Consider the following 6,599-nt stretch of genomic DNA (forward strand, 5'->3'; position numbering starts at 1 on the left):
TATGTACACTTTCTGTTGATTTTATGTAAAGCACTCTTACCTACTTGAGTTGAACCGTACCTCTGTAATTTGGAAGTCTTGCACTGGATGATTTTGCCAGTTTGGTTCAAGTTCTGTATCTGGGGACTAGTATAGCTGCTCTTCGAGACTTAGAATTTTGCAGCTTTTTAAATACGGGGTACAATTTATTAGTATGGTAATCTGCATTCTGTAGGCTGTAGCAACACCCTTGTAATATTAGATAATTAAGTGGTTGTCTTGAATTATATTTTAAGTGGTTTTCCTGAAGGTCTTCGCAGTTCGCACTCTTGTTCCCTTCTATTACACTTCCAAATCCACTCTCTGCGGCTGTCTGACTTTTCCCTTCTAGCCGATTATGAATTTGAAACAGTTGATTTGGTGGAAGAACCTGGACTACTTATTTGAGGTCATTTTCATGTTATAATTCTTTACCTTCATTTTTTATGGTCTTGTTGTATTTTCATCCTATCATTTCCAGAAGCTGTATTGATCATAAATCTCTGAAGCAAAGGGATCCCTTTTATGTTAGTTTATTTTTAATGACTTCGCAGTGAGTCTGTACTTCAGCCCCTCAACCAGTTGCCTCCTCCAAATGTCAAACGGGAGCTTATAATGCTTTCTTTACCGGCAATAGCTAGCCAGGCCATTGATCCTATGGCTCAGCTGATGGAGACAGCTTATATTGGCAGTTTAGGTTGAAATCTTATTCTTTATTTTGAATTTAAAAAAAACTTTGTTTTCTCTTATTTTGTGTGTGTCAATGATCTCACTTTGTTTTCATTATGTGTCCAGGTCCTGTACAGCTGGCATCCGCTGGTGTTTCTATGTCTATCTTTAATATCATTTCAAAGCTATTCAACATACCACTTCTTAGTGTTGCTACTTCTTTCGTAGCTGAAGATTTAGCAAAGTCTTCTTCAGGTAAAATATTCTGAATGTTGTCATTCTGGTCATAATCTTTGCCATTGAACTATTGTATTACTTGATTATCATGTATTTTGTTTGCACCTTCTAGATGGCGATGAAAAAAAATGAAAGAAAACAGTTATCATCAGTTTCGACAGCGTTATTTCTCGCTCTAGGCATTGGCATCATTGAGGCGCTAGCTTTACTTTTGGGAGCTGGATCATTCCTCAGGTTAATGGGTGTCTCAGCAGTAAGTTCTAAATAGTTAAATGGTTATTGAGATTTTGTTTCCATGACGAATTCAGTAGTGAAACTCGTGAAGTTGACCAACGAGCCCTTTGTTATCCCTGCTGGTCATGATCAAATTTATTCTTAGTACATTGATTACGTATTGCATACTGGCGTTATTTAATGTTCAACTGCAATTGCCTTGCAGGATTCTCCTATGCGAGTACAAGCAGAGAAGTTTCTGTCGCTTAGAGCTCTTGGTGCCCCCGCTGCTTGTTTGTGCTCCAGATACATAGGTAGCTTCTTGATGATTTGGTTTCTTAGCAAGAGAGTAATATTATTACCTCCAAAATTTGGAGATCTGAAGTTTGGGGTCTATTTAAAATCTGGTGAGTGTCAGAGAAATGTTTATGGTTATTTTCTGTTTTTGATTCTTTATCCAACACATTGATTTTAATAACCTTCTACTTAATAATCACCATTATAAACTTCTTGAATTAGTCTGCTTAAGTGGCCATTGTTTGTACCTACTTAAAGTGTTACTCGTACATGTTTGGATTGCCGTCTGTTTCCTTATGTTTACCTTTTTTCCAGGTGGATTTCTGATTGGAAGAACTGTGGCTGTTTTGATAACTATGACGATTGGGACCTCGATGGCTGCTCGTCAAGGTCCTCTAGCTATGGCTGCTCATCAAATCTGTATGCAAGTGTGGTTGGCTGTCTCTCTTTTAACTGATGGATTGGCCGCATCTGGTCAGGTATGAGCTTTCATCTAACTAGGAGGTTCGATATCCAGGCTATAGGTTTTTCAGGCATCTAGACTACCTCTATTCTACAGTGCTTGTCCATTATGATTTATGATTATCACAAAAGTTGAAGATTGTGAATAATGTGTGGGTTTTAACCAAATAGGAAAAGCTTCTTGGATTAATAAGCATTTGTTGTTGTCCAAAGATCCTGATTTGTGAACAATAAACCAAATAGGAAAAGCTACATATTTTCTCAGAGTATTACATTTATTACATGTTTAATATGAATAGTTTTAACTTTCTAACACTCATTCCAATCTACTTATGCAAATTTAAGGCTTGTTTGGTCGTTATAGGTCATATTAGGCTAAAATGAGGCTTTTTTGCTCCCAAATATAAAATAAAGAACCTTAGGACTCATTTTAAACATATTAAATGTTTTATATGATTAGTTTTAACTTTACAAGACTTAATCCAATCTATTTATGCACATTCATGACTTCTTTGGCCGTTATAGGTCATATTTAGGCTAAAATGACATTTTCGCTCCCAACTTTGATCTAACGAACTTAAAAACTAATTTCAAACTTATTACATGATTCATATGATTATTTTTAACTTTTCAAGACTCAATCCTATCTATTATGCACATTTGAGACTTGTTTGGTCGTTATAGGTCATATTTAAGCTAAAATGAGACATTTTCGCTCCTAACCTTGAACTAAAGAACCTAAAGACTCATTTTAAACCCTTTACATGATTAATATGCTTAGTTTTAACTTTCTAAGACTCATTTCAATCTATTTATTCACATTTAAGGCTTATTGGGCCGTTATAGGTCATATTAAGGCTAAAATGAAGCATTTTCCCTCCCAACTTTGAACTAAAGAACCTAAGGACTCATTTTATACTTATTACATGTTTAATATGAATAGTTTTAACTTTCTAACACTCATTCCAATCTACTTATGCAAATTTAAGGCTTGTTTGGTCGTTATAGGTCATATTAGGCTAAAATGAGGCTTTTTTGCTCCCAAATATGAAATAAAGAACCTTAGGACTCATTTTAAACATATTAAATGTTTTATATGATTAGTTTTAACTTTACAAGACTTAATCCAATCTATTTATGCACATTCATGACTTCTTTGGCCGTTATAGGTCATATTTAGGCTAAAATGACATTTTCGCTCCCAACTTTGATCTAACGAACTTAAAAACTAATTTCAAACTTATTACATGATTCATATGATTATTTTTAACTTTCTAGGACTCATTCCAATCCATTTATGCACATTTAAGGCTCATTGTGTCGTTATAGGTCATATTTAGGCTAAAATGACATTTTCGCTCCCAACTTTGAACTTAAGAACCTAATGACTCATTTTAAACTTATTATATGATAAATATTCTTAGTTTTAAGTTTCTAAGACTTATTCTAATCTATTTATGCACATTTAATGCTTGTTTTATCGTTATAGGTCATATTTAGGATAAAATAAGGCATTTTCGATCCCAACTTTAAAATAAAGAACCTAAGGACTTATTTTAAACTTATTACATGATTAATATGCTTAGTTTTAAGTTTCTAAGACTTAATCTAACTACTTATACACATTTAAGGCTTGTTTGGTCGTTATAGGACATATTTAGGCTAAAATGACATTTTCGCTCCCAACTATGAACCAAAGAACCTAAGGACTCATTTTAAACTTACTAAATGTTTTATATGCTTATTTTTAACTTTCTAGGACTCATTCCAATCCATTTATGCACATTTAAGGCTCATTGTGTCGTTATAGGTCATATTTAGGCTAAAATGACATTTTCGCTCCCAACTTTGAACTTAAGAACCTAATGACTCATTTTAAACTTATTATATGATAAATATGCTTAGTTTAAGTTTCTAAGACTTATTCTAATCTGTTTAAGCACATTTAATGCTTGTTTGATAGTTATAGGTCATATTTAGGCTAAAATGAGGCATTTTCGCTCCTAACTTTAAAATAAAGAACCTAAGCACGCATTTTAAACTTAATACATGTTTAATATGCATAATTTTAACTTTATAAGACTCGTTCCAATCCATTTATGCATATTTAAGGCTCATTGTGTCGTTTTAGGTCATATTTAGGCTAAAATGACATTTTCGCTCCCAACTTTGAACTTAAGAACCTAAGGACTCATTTTTAAATTATTATATGATTAATAAGCTTAGTTTTGAGTTTCTAGGAGTTATTCTAATCTAGTTATACCCATTTAATGCTTGTTTGATCGTTATAGGTCATATCTAGGCTAAAATAAGGCATTTTCGCTCCCAACTTTAAAATAAAGAACCTAAGGACTCATTTAAAACTTATTACATGTTTAATATGCATAATTTTAACGATCTAAGACTCGTTCCAATCTATTTATGCACCTATAGTCTCATTGGGTCGTTATAGGTCATATTTAGGCTAAAATGACATTTTCGCTCCCAACTTTGAACTAAAGAACCTAAGGACTCATTTTAGACTATTAGGACATTGTCATTAGTTTCTTGAATGTTAAAATGTGATATTTAATTTGTATTTAATCTAATGTTTAATTTAAATTTCTGTTTTTGTAAAGGTCTACACTCCGAGGATTGCGCCTTATGCGAGGAATTTGATGTGGTTCGTGAGCAATGGGCTAAGTTTTTTACCAACAAGTATTTATTATTGGCTTTAGCGCGCTTGATCGAGTTGGTTTAGTTGTTATAGAATAAATTTTATATTAAAATGTATGTTTATGTTGAAATTGGAACATATATTTAAATGTAATATGTGCACTTTGGTTTTGGGATATATAGTATACAAAACTCCAGTTGTTATTTTTATATTTGTTATACAGGTTGCGTTATTCTATTATTGTTTTGACAGGTTTCTATATTTGGTGCAAGGCACTCTAGGTATCCCTAAACAAAATTAGAATTTTCCCGCCAAAAGTGCTTTTTTGCAGCGTACATATATGTTGTACGCTGCAACAAGGGAAAAAAATTTCGCAAAAATTCAGACTTGTTGCAGCGTACAAATAAATGTACGCTGCAAAAAATTGAGTAATTCAGACTTGTTGCAGCGTACAAATAAATGTACGCTGCAAAAAGTTGAGTCTTTTGCAGCGTACATATATATGTACGCTGCAACAAGTCCAAAATTTTGCCAATATTTTGGCACTTGTTGCAGCGTACATCTAAAAGCCCGCTGCAACAAATCACTTTTTGCAGCGAACATTGTACGCTGCAACAAGTTCAGACTTGTTGCAGGCCCCCCAGTTGCAGCATACGATGTACACTGCAACAGGGGTCTAAAAGCCCGCTGCAATAAGGGTTTTTTCTACTAGTGGCAAAAGGAATAGAATTCAAGATGAGTGCCGGTGAAGGACCAAAATTTTACGAGACTAAACCCAAGGCTTGAGCCACATAGGTAAAAAGCGCCTAGTAGTTCTTTAGATTGGTAGAAAAAATAATAAAGACTTTAGATGGTCCTAAAACCCCTTAGAACATAGGTCAATTTTATCTTAGTGTGTTTCCCTTACTTTCCAAATTAATAAAGGCGTAATATTTCTCCTAAAATTTTATTCTAACACTAAGTAAGCACCAAATGCACTTGCAAAATACAAAAATAAAGTGGCGGCCCACTCTAGGCCTAATAAACGAGACCCACTCGGTCTTGAAATCGTGCCATGGGAACCAATTCCCGAAATCCACAAAATAAACCGTACCATCCCATTCATATCCCCAAAACATAAAAGTCAACCAATGTCATCATAAAAGTCAATCCATAAAACCCAAAGAAATCAAAGGAAATCAAAATCCAAAACAAATGCAAATGTTGCTTAAAAAGGGAATTAATAAAATGTAACCCCACCATACCCTTCAAAATCGACACGCACTTCAAACCCACCCAAAAGCCTACACAAAGATCTTCATAACTCCCGTACCCTAACTCCATTTTCAAAGCCGTTTCGAGTCACGAATAGAAAAAATTAATCCGGACAAAAATGTGTCTCACGCTAACAGTCAAAAAAGCTTTTTTAATAGCCTCAAAATCAATTTTTATACAAGTAAAAAGCAAAGCACTAAAACGAAGAAAAAAAATGCAAGAACACGTGAAGCAAAGCGTCAAAAACGACCGCCAGAAATCATTTTCAGCGCCCAGGGCTGGGCGCCGAAATCTTTGACGCCCCAGCCTGGGCGTTGAAACTCTCTGCCTGCCTAAATTTTTTAGAAGTGCTCGTCATTTTATCCGCACATAACGGAAAAATAACGAACACTTGGGGGGTACAGCACGTATCCAAATAGGCTCACCAAAAAATATAGCCATACAAAATAGTCGAATTTCATTTTTTACGCGACTTACGGCAAAAAAAAAACGGCAGACGAAAATAATGATAATACTTCACTCATTTGACCAATTAAGTAATATGCTTCCACCTCAGGGCATATCTATCAAAATCCGGCATTTTAGAATTCATTATAGCTAGAACTACGCGCGACCTGATTATGACAAGATACGTAGGCAATCCTTACCAAGGATTCGGTCCAATAAAAAAAAAACATACATAAATTGTGCAAAAAGTGTTAGACATATAAAAATATAAAAAAGAGGATAAACAAAAAAAGAAAATGAAAAATAAAATACGCCTTTATTGAAAAATAATAAGAAGGAAAACAAA

At 34.1% G+C, this 6,599-nt stretch overlaps 1 pseudogene; it reads left to right on the forward strand.

The window, feature by feature from the left end:
• The first annotated feature begins 564 nt into the window (after nucleotides 1-564).
• LOC130463044 (protein DETOXIFICATION 45, chloroplastic-like) lies at nucleotides 565-4,720 on the forward strand (annotated as a pseudogene).
• The last annotated feature ends 1,879 nt before the right edge of the window (nucleotides 4,721-6,599 follow it).

Source organism: Spinacia oleracea, chromosome 6 (assembly GCF_020520425.1).
Source record: "Spinacia oleracea cultivar Varoflay chromosome 6, BTI_SOV_V1, whole genome shotgun sequence".
In the NCBI taxonomy this organism is placed as follows: domain Eukaryota; kingdom Viridiplantae; phylum Streptophyta; class Magnoliopsida; order Caryophyllales; family Amaranthaceae; genus Spinacia; species Spinacia oleracea.